The following is a 17,110-nucleotide window of genomic DNA, read 5'->3' as shown; positions in this document are numbered from 1 at the left end:
TTTTTTTTTTCAAGACAGGGTTTCTCTGTATAGCCCTGGCTGTCCTGGAACTCACTCTGTAGACCAGGCTGGCCTCGAACTCAGAGATTCACCTCCTTCTACCTCCCAACTGCTGGGATTAAAGGCGTGCACCACCACGCTGGGCTCAGATCGACTTCCTAAGCCACTGTAGAAGGCCTCCCGTGGGTCTTTAGCACTTTTCCCATGTGGCTTTCAAGATCTCCACAAACTAAATCCTGCTGTGGTGGGACAATGCCTGCAATCCCACCACTGGGGATTGCTCAGGAGTCTAAGGACAGCTGGGGTTCCACTGTGAGGCCTTGCCTAAAGAAGACACGTTTTTTTAAACTTTCTACCATTTATCCTATTTGTGTACTTCCCCAACTTTATATTATTGAAGCCTGACATGTTATGCTGGGCAGAATTCATTGTCAAGCGCAGGCTCACTTGACCTCATCCTGATTTAATAGATTTTTTTTTGGGGGGGGGGAGGAGGGGCTCAGGTTACCAAACTTGGTAGTACCACCTCCCAGAAGCCATAGGTTGCACACTAACTGGACAGGTACCTCTTTCAACCTATGCAATCTTAGCCATAACACTGTTTCAAAAGGTTCCTCTGTGTCACATCACGCCCCCCCCCCCATGGCCAGCGCTGTTTAGCTTGTCCATAGGCTGTCACATGCTTCCTAAAGTTGTCTAATGTGGTCCCCAGATTTGGGAATTTGATGTCCATATTTGGGGTCACCTTTGCCTTGTCTTTTCTGAGACGATGATGGACGTATTCTTTATCATTTCAGTGAACTATAAAAACACTTCACACCATCCCTGTCCCAGCTTATGTGTTCTCCCCACTTCTGCTATACCTGTAGCAATCTTGACTCAGAGATGAAGTAGCAGAACCAAGGCTCTCGGGTGAAGGCAAAATAGCTTTCAATACAAGACCAGGGCTACGTTTCTCTCCTGTTTCCATCACCATTCTCCGTATTTTTAGCATTGCACTGTTCTTTTCTAGCATAACTCACACAGCTACTGCCCTTCGCGGCAAGGTGAAGCATAACACCCCAGTGGCAGGTGTTCTAATGAAGAAGTACTCTTGGCTGGTAGAACAGGATTCTAGATCTGGGCATAGTGTTAATGATCATATCCTGGGAAAACCACCAACCCAACTAAACTTTGTGTGTTTTCTTGGTATTAGACTAAGCACTGGGGATACAGAAAAAAAAAATTAAGTCAGACACATTGAATTTAAAAACTAGTGTAAGGAATTGAGAGGAAGATCGGTGATTAAAATAGGGTATGGAAAATGTCAAGGAGCCCATTCTAGACAGAACAAAGGAGTGGGAGTCGGTTAGAAGATAATTCCCAAAGACTGGTGATGATATTTTAACTGAGATGCAGGGAAGCCTAGAATACTTATTGCTGTGCTCCCATCTGCCAGAACAGCCCTAGGCAGGGGGCAGTTATTCACTGAGCATGTTCACTGTGTGAGGGAAGAGGGATTTCACTGGGCCAAGAAGACAAACATTGTGGAGGTTTTAGAATCAAGTGAATTCAGTAACTGTAATCGTGGTGCTAAGGTAGATGAAAGGGAACAGTTGGGTCTAAAGCTGGATCTGTTGATCGAGATCTGAATATGAAAGCTCCTCTAAAGGCTTTGTACCTTGAAGGAAATAGAGAGCCAGATGATTTATGTCTCAGGGCCACACTTCTGACTCTGCTGGTGGCTTGATACACTAACCGTCAAACCATTGCTTCTCAATTCCAAAGCCAGGAAAAGAAACAGAAGTAGGTCTTTCAGTATTTCCCCCTGTAACCCATGTACCGGTAAGCTGTCTCATGTTAAACGTTGTGTGCACATAGCACTGGAGAGGGACATGGGAGGAGGCAGTCATTTTTCTTGATGGTTCAGATGTGGTCTCCTTGCTGGACTCCTAAAACCTTAAGTGTCCCCAGCTCTGGACCCTGTAGCACAGCGTCTCCTGTTTCCTGCTCTGTGTCCTCTCTTGAATGTCTTCCTGCTACAGTGAATGTCTGTGGTGTCCACAACTGGCCATTTTGTTTGTTTGTTCAATGGTTTGGTAATTATCAAAGTCTGTGCGTTAAAGACTTGGTCCCCAGGGGATGCTACTGAGAGGCGACTGAACTGTAAAGAGGTGCAGTGCAATGGGAGATTCCTGGGTTATCAGGAGCATGCCCCCAGCAGACCACAGGATCTCAGAGCCTTCCTTTTCTCTTTGCTGCCTGGCTCAGGGGATGAGTGGTTTGATCTGCCACAATTTTCCATTTTTTAAAAATTTATTAATTTTATATATAAGTACACTATTGCTGTCTTCAGACACACCAGATCCCATTACAGATGGTTGTGAGCCACTATGTGGTTGCTGGGAATTGAACTCAGGACCTCTGGAAAAACAATCAGTGTTCCTAACCCCTGAGCCATTTCTCTAGCCCCCAATTTTCCATTTTTTTCAGTGATGTGTTCCTATTGCCAAAAGACAAGTTTAATGGGGCCACTTGATCTCAGAACCACCAAAATAAGTCTTTTCTCTCTATAATGTAATTACCTCAGGCTCTTCATTATCATGGTGGAAAACTAACTAATGCACCTGGCGCCTTCTTGGGAAGCTCTGGAGCTGAGTGCTGCTACGGAGTCACCTCCTAGCAAGCAGACTCTCTGGTATCCCAGGCAGTCAGTTCTGTCTGGGTGGCATCCCTGCCCTCCAGTCAACTGTGGCCACAACCCTGTACAACAAGCTCTGGGGTCGGTCTTTTCCTGGAGTGGTCCGGCTCAACGCTGCTCTTTGTATTTGTGATCCCTTCATACTTCATTTTTCTTAAAAGAAACATTTCATGTTGAACCTTCTTTGTTAAAACTACGTGTACTGTTTCTGTTCATTGGACACTGAAACACACTGGTCAATAGCTTCAGGAGTGAACTAAAGAGAGCGGAGTGGGGCTTCAGGCAGGGAAGCCTGCAGAGGAGAGCCTGAGAGCCTTGGGCAGAGGAGTTCCTTGGGCACAACTGGGGAGCTTCATGTCTCAAGAAAGTAGGGAGGGACTGGGGAATAGACATTTGGGAAATTGGATATACAGACTTCGGTAGGAGGTAGGGGAGGAGAGTGAGGGGAGTCAGGAGTGACTCCGTGGGTAGCAGCTTTACCTTTGCAGAAATGTCCAACACAGCAGGAGAAGGTCAGGCCAGATTCCCTTCCACTTACTTACTGTCTCTTACTCACTCGCAGGAGTTCCATACACTCTTAGATCACAAAGCTTTGGAATCTTAGATTCTTTGGCATCTTAGATTCTTGGGTGCAAATTCTCAGCCTTTGAGCGGTATGACCTCACCTACTCACGTTCGTTTTTTTAAAGTAGGGGAGACCATCCACTCTGTCTGACTGTTGTACTATCCCAACATCCTGTAAAGTGCTTTTCCATTCTTCAAGCTCTTGGTTTGGACAGGCTCTCTTCCATTTTACATCCCAGGGCCCACCCCCCAGTCCTTACAATCCAATATATGTCTAAGTGAAACCTTTAAGCCTTCCAGCAGAGAATGGCGAGCCAACCCATACTTGCTAAGTGTTAAAGAATATAGGTCAATGAAGTATCTCCCATGGTCTCATTTCTGGAATTTCATTTGGTTTTGTTGGTGTGGTCTAAGGGTTCAGTCATGGAAATGAAAGGCTCCACACACCATCATCTCAGAGTTGTTCCTAGGAACAACTCTCGGGACTCAGGACCAAGCCCCTGTACATCCTTGCTCTGGTTTGAAGTAGAAAGTGGTAGGGCTTGGGACCTGCAGTTACACTGGCTTGGGATGCCCTTCCTACTTTACAGTCTGATTCTTTCCTCTTAGCTTAATTCTCCCCCCCCCCCACCTCCAAGCCACACCCACTACGCCCTTTCAGAGAAATTTAGAATAAAGTTGACATGATTATTTCGATTCTTTTGACTACATGTATTTCTTCTCTACCCCCTCTAAACCCCAGGTTAGGCTTGGTCAGTGTTTTGCTCAGGATAGAATTCCAGTACCAGACTAGTGCCTGGAACTCAGAGTTTAGTAGACACTGGTAAAAATGAACAAGCAGTCCAGTTTATAATGTGTCAGTCATACCTCTTAGTACCCGCAATGGTCCTTCCAAATGTGCTCTTATGCCCATTTTACAACTGGAAAAACAGAGGGGCCTCACCAGATCCCATTCCTTCCAAGCCACAGTGCACAGTATTAAAAGACAATAAAATCGTAGTTCTAGGAAAAAAAAAAAAAAAACCCACACAATTTGGCCAGAAAGCAATACTCCCTCATTTAAAGATCTCTGCGGGCTCTTCCCAGGTTCTGTGGGCAAGGGATGGTAAGGAATCTAGGTGAGTCCCACGAAGCCGTAGCATGGCCAGGGCTGTTCACCACCCCCTTCCACTTCCCCTCCGGAGTACCGTACCTCAGTTTGCCCTCCAAAGGGGCTGTCTGGCTTCAGGCGACTCCTCGCGCCTGGTATCAGGCGGGAGGTGAGGGAAGAGCTCCAGCGCCTGGACCCTTGGTGGGGGGAGAGCAGAAGGACCTATTAGGGCGGGGCCAAAGCAGCAGCAAGCACCACCTGGGGCTTTGTTAGCTAGCCGCCTTGCTGGGCAACTCCACTGCCTGCCCACCAGGGAGCAAGGACACTATGTGATGTCACAGACTCCCCAGCACCCAGAGTTGGAGGGAGGGAGGAAGCGAAAGGCCTGGGGATGGGTGGTGGTGGGTGGGAGCCTATCAAACTTGCGTGGGCGTTGGGGTCCTGGGCAGATGTGAAGCCCTAGGTTTAGGACTAAGGAGCAGAGATAGCAGGTGAGGGGAAGCCCTGGGGGTGGGTTGGGGCACAGCGAAACACTGCAGTGCTCTTCTTGCTTGAGGCAGGGCATATGTGAGTGCACTTCAGGTTCTGACTCAGTTTGTCCTTAGGGCTGCCTTTACTGCCACATTCAGATAAGAGGACCCGAGCACTAAGCCCAAGATGAGGATTAGCTAGGGATAGATCCAGGCTAGATCCAGATTCCTCCCTTCTAACCTCCATCAGACTAAGAAGGGGATGGTGCTAGAGTATATCAGAGCAGAGTCCAGAATGCTTGGGAACCCAGAGCAAGAAGGGATATCTGGGTACTCGCCCTGCGGAGCACTGTCATGTGACGGGAGCTTGTGCACACGAAGGCAGTGAAGGCTCAGAGGAGCTCTGAAGGGAGCTTTCACCCTCAGAGAATAAGTATCAGACTCAAAGCTGAAGGCGACTGGCATATGGCTAGATCCCTGGCAGCGGGTCCAAACCCAACTCCGGGTCTTTTTGGTTTCGTGATGCTTAATTTTTTTTTTTTAGAGACAAGCAAAGACTCACTGTGGTCTGCTACCCCCTTTGTCACTCCAGATCCATCTTTAAGGGTCTGGACATAACCATCCAGTCTTCCAGTCCGTTTATACAGTAATGCACATTAGCCAGGATCAATGAATCCCTTCACCCAGGGCCTTCAAAGGTTTCTGTCGCTGTGGGATGAAAGCCTTTGTCTCTCCTTAAAGCAATTTCAAGCCTCACCGAGCAAGTGGGGGGTTGAGTTTCTGTATGCAGAGGGCTTCTCACAGCCTGCTGCCATCCACTTGCAAAGGAACGGTCTTGCTGTTATTTGTCAAAATCCTGCAGGTGCTTGCCGGTACCTGGATGATCTGGGGAGACACTCACCCACAGGCAAGATCTAGTGATGAAAGAAATCAATCACTGGCTACCTCCTGCCTTCCCAGGGCCTTGGTGGAGGGACCATTAGTTATTGTCATGGCCTTCCCCACCCCACCCCTACTAGCAGCATGGGTGGGACTGGGGAAGACCAGAGATTGGCAGGTGACTGTGCATGTGTATGTGCATACATGAAGATGTACTGGTTTCTTTCTTCAGCGTGAAGAATACAGGCAGTGAGTCATGATTTTTCATGCAGAAGGGGGCATATCAGATGAAGCGGTAGCCACCTGGTGATGGGATATGATAAAAATTGAATTTTAGTGTGCCAGGTGAGAGAGGGATGTAAGAGAGGAATCTCAAAGTGCTGTCCGAAGTGGTCTGCTGTCTCTGCAGGAGGTGAGGTTGAGAGGTGGCTCTCTGTCCATCAAAACGTGCATAACAAAGAGTCCAGCTACAAGAACCTAGTGAGGACAAAGCTCAGGGAAGCAGCTTTACTTTAAGAGAGGCAGAGCTAGCAGAGGAACCATGATTGCTGGGACAGCCTTGGAGTGGGTGGTGCATTCATGGGTGCTCACGAGATTTCAGAATCCATGTGGACTTTTAGATGTGTCACATATTAAACCTTTTTTTAAAAATTGGATATTTTCTTTATTTACATTTACATTTCCTGGAAACACCCTATCACATCCTCCCGCCCCTGCTTCTATGAGGGTGTTCCTCCACTCACCCACCCACCCACTCCCGCCTCCCTGCCCTCGATTCCCCTACACTGGGGCATCTATCCAGCCTTCATAGGACCAAGGACCTCTCCTTCCATTGATGCATGACAAGGCTATCCTCTGCTACATATGCAGCTGGAGCCATGTGTGCTCCTTTGTTGATGGCTCAGTCCCTGGGAGCTCTGGGGATTCTGCTTGGTTGATATGGTTGTTCTTCCTATGGGGTTACAAACCCCTTCAACTCCTTCAGTCCTTTCTCTAACTCCTCTGAGCGCACTGACCCCGAGCTCAGTCCAATGGTTGGCTGTTGACATCTGCCTCTCTATTTGTAAGGCTCTAGCAGGACCTCTCAGGAGACAGCCACATCTGGCTCCTTTCAGCATGCATTTCTTGGCATCCACACTAGTGTCTGGGTTTGGTAACTGTATAAAAGTAAACCGGTCAAATAGGTTATACCCATCCCCTTTACTCTTTTGGAGCCTTGAGGGTTAACTGTACCTTTCTGTCACCATTTATTTTCCCTCTTCTGCTAGACCATCCTTGGCAGTCTGCATGGTCTGATTTCTCTTACTCTATTTCCCTCCATTCTCATCCCCATGTCTCTGCCCTTCTGTACTGCAAAGCTCTTCTGGGTTGCTCTCTCCAGGCTCTTCTGTATCCCCTTGACTTAGGGTTTCAACTTCACCCCTGCATCCAAACGGCACCTTCTGGGTCTCTTGACCCTCATATTAAACTAAGACGATCTCGATCTCCCTGAGTCTCATGTTAGGTCTCCAGCCCAAGCCCCTCCTTAAGGTCCTCATCAGAGCCTCCAATGGTCTTCTGGAGCCCGCCAATGCCTGATCCCCTTTCCTGACTTCATGAGTCTGAACCTCAGTCCCACATCCTCTCTAAGCCAGCTCCTTCAGGCCTTTCCACCCCAGCTGTGGCAGCTGCCCCCCCCCCCATCTAGTGGTTCAGGTTCAGGCTCATGGCTTCACCTCTGAATGCTATTCTCTCATAGCTCATATTCCAATTCATTTGCACCCCCACCCTGAGCACGCCGCCTCCAGCACCCTTGTCTGAGGAAACCGAGCCTCGTCGGTACTACCACAGTGGCTTCCTAGACCAAGTCCCTGTTTCTGTCCTTGCTCCTCTGTGGCTTCTAGCACGGTCCTTTGAACACTGATGACTGATGTCACTCCTGTCCCCACAGTGTCTCTTACTTTACCCAGAGTAAATGTCTAAGTGACCCACAGAGCCTTTAGCCTCCCCACGCCCACCTGGTTCTCTCTTCTCAACTGCCCTCGGCCACCCTGGCCGTGCTGCTTCTCAGAAAGGTGAGGTTCATCCCTGCCTTGGAAATACACTTCCACGTCCACTGCTAGGAGCACAACCTCTTCAGATCTCCACACGGCTAGTTCCTCAGCTCCTCAACCTGCATCCAAAAGTCAACCTTCAATTACCTTCATCTCTGACTCTCCTTTCCCCCCCTTTCCTCTACCATTTCACCCATCTCCTTCTTTCCAAACAGATATCCTGGAAATTGATATAGTCCAGTGTTTGTTCAGCTGGTCTCATTCACTGGCCTGAGGAACTAAAGCTTTACCCATCCCAGAAATGACCAAAGAGAGGAGGCCTACTGGTCTCCATGCTACCATCATAGCTGCATTATATCTATCAACACGGTAGCCACACGCTCAGAGAGGTCCCTGCTCCTGTACAGTCCACCCACGGCTCACCTTTTTCAGGTCTAGCATGTATTATCTCGTAGGAAGATGGGAGAGGGATTGTGTCACCATGAGGCTGAGATGGAGCTGATGATGGCTGAGTCCCAGTCAGGATCTTGGTCAGGTCTAGCCCACTTGTGATAAGTGCCAAATTGACATCCATCACCTGGCCTTACAGACGGAGATGCTAAGTCAAAAAGTCCCGAGTTTTAGCAATAACTTATGATTCTTAAATCCCAGTTGACCCCTTGCCCATTGACTTGGAGCTTGGAAAAAAGAACTGACAAATCAATGATTTGATTAAGTTACAAAATCAGACAAGGGATGCGAGGACTGAGCTCCCAGAGCCAGGCTGAGTTCATGGCAGGCTGCAAACTGATGGTTTGAGAGACTTGGCCTAAGTTTCTGTTTCTCAGAAATGAGAACCTGGATCAGGAACCCATGGTCAGTCAACCACAGCCCTGGGCAGCCAATCCAAGGACACCTTGTCAACTGACCTGAAGTAAAACTAGGTAGGTAGAATGAGTAAGCAACCCCTGGGAGGTCTCCAGAGCCTAACCAATTGTAGAATCAGGCAGACCTCTAGAGAGAGAGCTAACCAACCAAGTTAAAAGGGCATACACCCCTCCCTGGAATTCCACCAACTGGCAATAGAAACTGGGCCTGCGAGTTCACTAGGGGTCTCCATTCCAAAATGGAGAGACCCCTGCATGCAGCAAATTCAGCCAAATAGACACTCTTTGCTTTCGCATACTATTTGAGTCTGGGGTATCATTCTTCGGCGATTCTTGGACCCTTACATGGAGGACATCCATCTGTCTTCTCAGAGCTGATGCACCCTGTGTACATTAACGCCAGTTAAGAAACATTCATGTTCTTTTCCAAGTTTAGCAATTTAAAACAGCCCAGATTTGTCAGCTCTGTTCCTAAGGTGCAGGAGTCTAGGGAAAGGCTACGGACCCTAAGACTCTTCCCAGACTGCCTTCCAAGTACCAGGTGTCTGTGATCTTAATTTGAGACCTCCGGTCCTCTTCCTGCTCAATGGCTGTTGGCAGAATTTCGTTTCTTGTGTCTATAGACCAGTTTTCTTGCCAGACAGCGATGAGAGAGTCGTCTTAGTTCTGGAAGCCACCCTCAGATCTTAGGGACATGGTTGTCTCACAGAAGTCACAACCTGGGTGGTTTTTGTCCCGGTCCATCAGAAGCCTGTTCCGTTTCTTCTTGCCTTTGAAAAGGCTCACATGATTAAGTCAGGCCCACTGGAATGATCTTCCTTTTGGCTAACTCAAAGTCAACTGATTAGGGACCTTAATCACATTTGTAAGCTCCCTTCCGGCACATAAACTTAATCACGGGAGTGATGTTCCAGTTTGTTCCTGAGTACCGCCACACTCAAATGGATGGCAGTGTGGTTGAACATGTGCCACAGCTGGAGGAACTGTGACAGGGGTCTGAGAATTCTGCCTATAACATAGCATGCCTCATGGTAGGATGACAAGAAGAGATCCGTTATCTTTCTCCAGAGAACCAGGACCCTCAAGACAACAAACACAGCCACCATGATTGTTCTTGGATGGCCCTTTCTTTTTCGTATCTCCTTGGGCAGCCTTTTCTTGAGACCCTTCTAGAACGACTTAGGAAAATCAGAGTGAAGAGAGCCACCTAATCAGAATCTGCTTACGGACCTGAAACTTGTCTGTCTGTGCATGAACGTGTGCATGTGTGTGTGCGCATACGTGTGCTAACTACCACAGTGAGATGCAGGATACAGATGTGGCTCTTTGTATTTCTTTGCAGTTGAGCTGCTTCTCTAAAGAACAGCCCTGGGCTCTGTATCACCTTTACTTACACTGGACAAGGCATAGCCTCAGCATATGGCTTAGCAAGTGGGGCAGGAGCTGGACTTCAGCCACTGCCATCCTTCAGAAGCTGCCTGCGTTTCCTGCCTCCAGACCTTCTATTTCTATCTCACATTATTCATCTTCTAAATATGCACAACACTCCCTCCCCCACCCCAGGAAAAGCAGAGAAAGAAGAAAATAAACTGAAACACCCTCTTCGGCATTCTATACCTTCCCTCTGTAAGAGCTCCTAGCCTTTCCTCATGTGCAGAGAGGTTTTTCCAGCCGTCGCTGTATAGATTATTCAAGACTGTACCTTGGCCTCACCTCCTCCTTCAGATCTCAGTCCCGTGTCCAGTGTCCCAGAAGAAGATGCATAATCTGTCCTCAGGCCAGCCTCAGACAATTCCAGTGTGCCATTAAGGATCTATTATCTTGTTAGCCCATGACACACTAAAACGTCACCCAACCTCCCTCCCTGTCCATAATAGAGTTTGGAGCGTTTCCTTTTCCTGCCGGCCCCTCTGCTCTACTCTGAGCTAAGCCTTTAGCTTTTCCCATCTGCATTCACAACTCACATCCAGTGCAACAGTTTTCTGAGCATGGTCCTTTTCCTCCCCTGGTGCTTCTCCACTGAGGGCAGTTTGGTGTCCCTCTGGGTGGTGTGTGATCACATTTTTGGTTATCACAACTGGCTGTGAGTGGCTATTTAGCAAATAGTTGGCAGAGGTCACAAATGCTAATAACTGTCCTAGAGAGCACAGGTTAGCTCTCCAAACAGAGCTATCAACTGGGTCAAAAAGGAGAAACCATGATCTATGTCCCTTCCTCCACACCTCTTGATGCTACAGCCTGATTCTACTTAAGGAAATGTATTCTACACCTCTATCTATCTATCTATCTATCTATCTATCTATCTATCTATCTATCTATCTATCTATCTATCTATCTATGTTTCCTATGTTCACAAAAGCTACCTCTGCCCAAGACAGCTTCCACCTTCCTTTCCACGTCAGTAAATCTTTCCATTCCCTTAAAAGCCCATCCTGGCATCCCCACTATGTGCTTTGGGCTTGTTTCCTTTGTCCCTCTGAGACTACTCTTTAGTTGTCTCTGTCTTGGACTGTGCATCAGGATTGGAGCTCCTAGGCTCTGATGGGCTTCAGTATCTGGTGGTCTTGGCCTATGGCGAGGAATCAGCAGGTGTTGTTCCCTAGCTCTGAACCTGAAACTCCCGCCTTGCACGCCCAGCATCAGCTCCAATCTTGCGTCTCTTCTTCTACCTACCATTCACCTCCCCGTGCTTATATATTTATTGACTCTCAGACAGCTTTTCACTACGCGGGCTGGGCTGGCCTCACACGGGATCTTCCAGTCTGTCTCTGGGGTGTCGAGTTTACGGGTATGAGTCTCCAAGTGATGTGCAATTCTCATGGGTCCCCAGAAGCACTGTTTTCTCGGGGGTTGTAGTCCAGTGGTTGGACGGAGCGCTTCCCCTCTCAGGTCTAGGGATGGTAACACTTTCCCATAATTGCTGGTCCTTGGCCTTACCACTGCGATCTGTCCTTAGTAAATATTTTCTTAGCTAAACTTTCTTTTAAACTTTTTAAAAAAAAGTTTACTTTATTTGAATGCATATAATTTGCTTTGCATTCTGCATACATATAAATGTGTGTTGGTATCCCTTATGTGTACTTGGTACACACAGAGGCCATAAGAGGGTATCAGATCCCTTGGAACTGGAGTTACAGATACTTGTAATTCCTGTCCCATGCTGTGTTGTTGCTGTGAACTAAACCTGGGACCTCTGGAAGAACAACCAGGACCCTTAACCACTGAGCCATCTCTCCAACTCAGCTAAACCTTCTTAAGTGTACCATCTGCTTCTTGCCGGATCTTCAGACTGTCACAGGAGAATTCTTTCCTGGCTCCTAATTCAGAGCTGGCTGCTGGGACCACTCCCTTGCTGTCTAGTATGTATGCCCTGCAGTGTGGTGATCTATTTGTGTCTACTATTTTCCGTGTTTCTACATTCTCTTGGCATAGTTCCACACTCAGCAAATGTTTACTAATGAAAAATGTGAGTTTCCTGAGCAAAATATGTTTAAATGAATTCTTTGGTACCACACTTTTTTTTTTTTTTTTTTTTGAGACCTCCTTGGTGGTTCAGAACTGAGCAAGTCCCAGGCCCTGTGATGTGAGGTTTGCTGTTCAGTTGCTTGGTTTCATGCAAGTTCATCCAGTGCCAGATGAAGTTCTGTGTATTTGTTGCTGAACACGGAATCCTCATTAAAATGGATGATTTCTGGATCGTCTTCCTCCCTGCAAACCAGTCCCTTCTTGCTCTAAACCTCCTTGCAGCGGTATCTTACCGCAGGTCGTGGAGAAATGTCCCACTTGCCCCCTCGTCCAAAGCCTGGTGCCGTGCGTGCCCTAGCATGTGTTTAATAAATGCCCCTTTGTCCCAGGATTCACTTCAGTGAGTTTTTATTTAAATATTTAATGAAGTAAAATTGGTATAAGTGCCTCCTTAGGGAATCTTGGGAAAGTACAGGGATGTAATCAAATGGTTTGCAAATTGTATTTACTTATTTATAACCCTAATTTGAAAAGAAGGATCGGAGTTTTGAAAGGGGGCGTTCACATTTCACAAAAAGTGTCTCCCATGGAACGAGGGGGAAATTGTTCCTGGGAGAAGCAGGATGTGCCAAGCCACTGTCTAGTGTTGCTCCTTCCGACCCGACCCGTCTGATGTGGTAATGGTTATTTGTAGCGGTGATTAAAACAGCAATTCCTTCCAACGACTGCTAACTCTGCTGTGGAAGTCTGAGTTCAACCCCATGACTCTCGTTATTTTTATGGGGAAAAAAAATTCCACTTAGGTTTTTCTCTGTGTCTGAGTGCTGAGGGGAGGGGAGGGGAGAGGAGGAGAAGGGAGGGGAGGGAGGGAGAGGGGAGAGGGGTGGGTGAGGGGGTGTGGTGCAATTCACCTGAATGATTTTACAGAAGAGCTTGAAAACTCAGAAGCTGGCACAGGCTAAGTGACCAGACCACAATATGGGTTTTTTGGGGGGGTGGCGGATGGGGATGTTTAAAGCACTTTGGGCCGCACCGTCCTCCCTCCCATTAAGAATATAAAAGCTCACCTTTACAACTGACTCTGCATAATGACAAATACATAAGCTTTATGTATAAACACATTTTTGTGGACCCCTAGATGTATTTTGTTCTCTAAGTACTGGTTCTCCTGTGCCTAGTGAATTGGCTAGGTCTTTAAGTGAACAACAAGAAGAAAAAGTATCTTAGCCTCTTTAGCACGATTCAGGAAGACTTGGGCCCTGACCTGCTCACAGTGACTCCTGATAGGGGAAGTTATGGTTGCAAGCAACATGAAGGAGCCTTCTTTCTCTGAGAATACTCCAAGGATCAGCTCTTCTTTGTAACCTGTCTTGAGATGACACGCACATGACACACACACACACACACACACACACACACACACACACACACACACACATGTGCACGCGCGCGCGTGTGCGCGCACTCTTCCATGGCTAGTGTTCCATTTTCCACAGAGTGAGGGAGGGAGAAAGGGACCTTGTTCTTTTGCTGCTGGTTCAGATGTGGCAGCAGAAAGAAACACTTAAAAAAAAAAAGTTTTTCTGATAATGAAAGTGATACTTTGTTGTGCAAATTTGGAAAATGCAAAACGTTAAAGAGATTTAACAAAATCTGCCCCCTCCCCTTAGACCCGTCTCCCAGAACCAACTGCTGCTTTAAGGGACAATTTCCACTCTCAGGAGTCGGCCACAGTCCCCATTGCTGGAACTCCTGTTTGCTGCTTTCTCAGCTGAAAATGCCTGGATTCTATTGTAATGTCTCCCCCTCAAAGGCTCATAAGCCGCAGAGTCACTGAAAAGGGCAGGCTACAAAATGTCTATACAGTGTGATCTTAATCGTGTAGAAATACTCACTGATAATAGATTAAAGAACCAGGTTCTTATATCAACAGTGGTATTAGATGTCTTAGAAATAGAGATGCAGGCCGGGCGTGGTGGCACACACCTTTAATCCCAGCACTTGGTAGGCAGAGGCAGGTGAATTTCTGAGTTCGAGGCCAGCCTGATCTACAGAGTGAGTTCCAGGACAGCCAGGACTATACAGAGAAACCCTGTCTCGAAAACAAACAAACAAACAAACAAACAAACAAAAAGAAATGGAGATGCTCCGGTGTGGGGGAGGGGGAGCATTTTGGGAGACGGTAGCAGACAAACCTCCTACCAAAAGCAATTTCCTCATCTAGTAATAACGTTGCTCCTGTTGATCCTCTTTTGAAGGAGGAGAGACAATGGCCTCTCCCTGACTAAACTTCTGGTCTCTGGAGCTTGTTGTCCTTGTTTGTCTCTTCCTGTGCCCACTCAGGAAGAGTGATTTCTGCAGGCCTCAATTTGTATTCCACGCTAGCAGTGGGTTTTCCCAACTATCCTCCCGGGAACAGGATTCTATTCTCTACATAAAAGCAAAGATACAATTAAAGCTACGCATCAGAGAGCAATCAAGGGAACAACTCACATTACCATGGGGAGGATGCTGCCGCATAAGGCAGTTTCAGCAAACATTCTCTTCTTGCTGTTGCCCCAAATGCAGAAGAGATGCTCTTGGCTCTGCAGCCACCGAGTGTGGCTCATCTCAGACGAACCAGGCTCTACACACACAATATACTGTCTTCCTCAGGGGCCTGGTCCAGAGACTACTGTGTTTCCCTCAGTTCTTATCTGTGGCCTGTGCGCCAGGGAATCACCCCACATCTGCTTTCCTTGAAGACAAGGAACTGGCTTCTGTTTAGCATTCTCCCAGGTAGCCTTCCTCAGATGAACTTGGGTAGCCGGCTTCCCTGCAGCCGCTTGAGATGCTATTGCCTTGTGGTTTAGTCAGCAGTAGAAAGAGGGAACAGAGACATTTGGATCTATGATCCATCTCAACAATTTCACGGAAAGGCTTAGAAACTGTGAGTCTCTGAAACTGATAAAGGTTAAATGACCAGGGCCACACTATGGTTTTTGTGGGTCCTACCCACTTTTGCCTTTGTGAGCCTCTCTTCCATTAAAAATACAAAAACTTGTGTTTTATAATTGTTGGCATAATGACAAGTACATCGTATTACAGGAACCCAGGTTGATACTGGGCTTTTTATGAAGTGTTGACCTTGACCCTTGGATATTAGAATACTACGGGGCGTATTAGGCTTTGCATTGCTGTAGTGAAATACCCAACAGAAAAACTTACAGGAGGAAACATTTATTTTAGTTCATGGTTCCAAAGGGTGAGCTGTAGTAGCTTGGATCAGTGCTTCTTGGTCTCACTGTGGCAAGGCTGAACATCATAGCAGTGTGTGTGTGTGTGTGTGTGTGTGTGTGTGTGTGTGTGCGCGCGCGCGCAAGGGGTGGCTATTAACCTCATTGTGGACAGGAAGCAAAAAGAAATGGAGGAAAAGACAAGATTGTGCACTTAAAAAACATAACTCCTTTTATTTCCTCCAGCCAAGCTCTGCCTTCTACAGTTTCCAGAACCTTCCATGATAGTGCTGCAGTCCAAGCATTTAACACATGTACCCACTGAAGACATTTCATATTCATAATGCAAATAAATGGTTCAAATCGTAGTTTAATTCAAGAAAGAATTGCTTGAGCACTTTATATGTGCCACACAGAGAAGAACCAACCAAGGACAGAGGACATGGCAGATATTACCAGTACGTGTTGTTCCCTGACACTGCTCAAAGGCTGTGGGTCCTCCTTGGGCTTTTGACATGAGAGATGACACTGGATAAAGGTCAGCTGGATCCGTTTTACCCTTTATTCATATTATAAAGAGTTTTTCGCCTGCTCCAGTCCCAGTTTTACACACACCCAATGGACACGATAACGCTCACTGCAGAGGTCGTGGGACAAATTTCATCATCCAGGCAAAACGCATCTCTTAAAGTGGAAGTTGCTCTACACCCATTCTTTCTTCCTTTAGACTGTAAAAGTTTTGAAGGAGAAAATTAGCCGAAATTTTTGGTGTAACATGAACTTGGCTCTTAATTTTAAAATGTGACTCTTTTCACGTGCTTCACCTTGCAGATTAACTACAGTTCTCAATAGCAGCACACCAATTCAGTTTACAACTTATTATTTAGTATACCAGTATTCTGTATTCATCTGATCATTCAACAAATATTCTGTGTGTGTGTGTGTGTGTGTGTGTGGTGCATGTATAAGCATATAGATGCATGTGTGTGTGTGATATACATGTAAGACCAGGCTGTTGTCCCTTGGGCTTCATCAGGCTTGGTTTTATGAATTCTCATTGGTCTAGAACTAACTAAATAGACTAGGTTAGCTGGCCAAGAAGTTCCAGGGTCAGCCTGACCTTACCTGTCCAGGGCTGTGACTACAAACACCTGCCAGCATATGTTTGTTCTCCTCCTCCTCCTCCTCCTCCTCCTCCTCCTCCTCCTCCTCCCTTCTCTTCCTTACTTCCCCCTTCCTCCCCTCTTCTTTCTCCTCCTCCTTCTCCTCTTCCATCTTCTTCTTTTTAATGTGGGCTCTGGGGAATTGAATTTAGATCTTCCTTGCAAGCTTAGCACTTTACTGACTAAGCTATTATCCTAGCTCTCAACAAATACTTTGTAAGAATCCTTCATGAGGTCTCAGGAGACGGATCAGTGAGTAAAACACTTGCCACACAACTATGAGGATAGGAGTTTGGATCCCTAGCTTGCGCATAAATACTGCCTGTATTACCAGTGCAAGGTGGAGACAGGACGTGCCCAGAGCAAGCTAGTACCTACCCTAGCTGAGTCCCTGACCTCTCAGTTCAGGTAAGAGACCCTGCCATGGCATAAGCGGTGGAGAGAGATAGAGGAAGATACCCACCATCAACCTCTGGCCTCCATGCACACACACACACACACACACACACACACACACACACACACACACACACACATTTGAAAGGCTTGCTCACACGTGCACTCACACACGTGTATAAACATACATGCATACCACATGCATATGTATGCAGAAGAAGGTCCTTTCATGGAGCAATCAATGTGTGCTTGGGGAATGACAAACACCTTTATTATTAGCTTGGTCCTG

General features: G+C 47.0%; 1 protein-coding gene across 2 annotated transcripts in view; it reads right to left on the bottom strand.

Moving 5' to 3' along the window:
• Window positions 1-10,350, bottom strand: part of Ropn1 (rhophilin associated tail protein 1) — a 34,429-nt gene extending 24,079 nt beyond the window's left edge. The window contains exon 1 of one of the 2 annotated variants that reach the window (XM_029544727.1): window positions 10,285-10,350. The gene's annotated coding sequence lies outside the window, so the exon portion shown is untranslated. Of the gene's footprint in view, window positions 1-3,160; window positions 3,226-10,284 lie in introns of those variants that run through there. The other variant, XM_021209818.1, reaches the window with a different exon arrangement.
• Between the last annotated feature and the right edge of the window lie 6,760 nt (window positions 10,351-17,110).

Source organism: Mus pahari, chromosome 12 (genome assembly GCF_900095145.1).
Source record: "Mus pahari chromosome 12, PAHARI_EIJ_v1.1, whole genome shotgun sequence".
NCBI lineage: Eukaryota > Metazoa > Chordata > Mammalia > Rodentia > Muridae > Mus > Mus pahari.
This window is presented reverse-complemented; position numbering and strand designations above follow the sequence as displayed.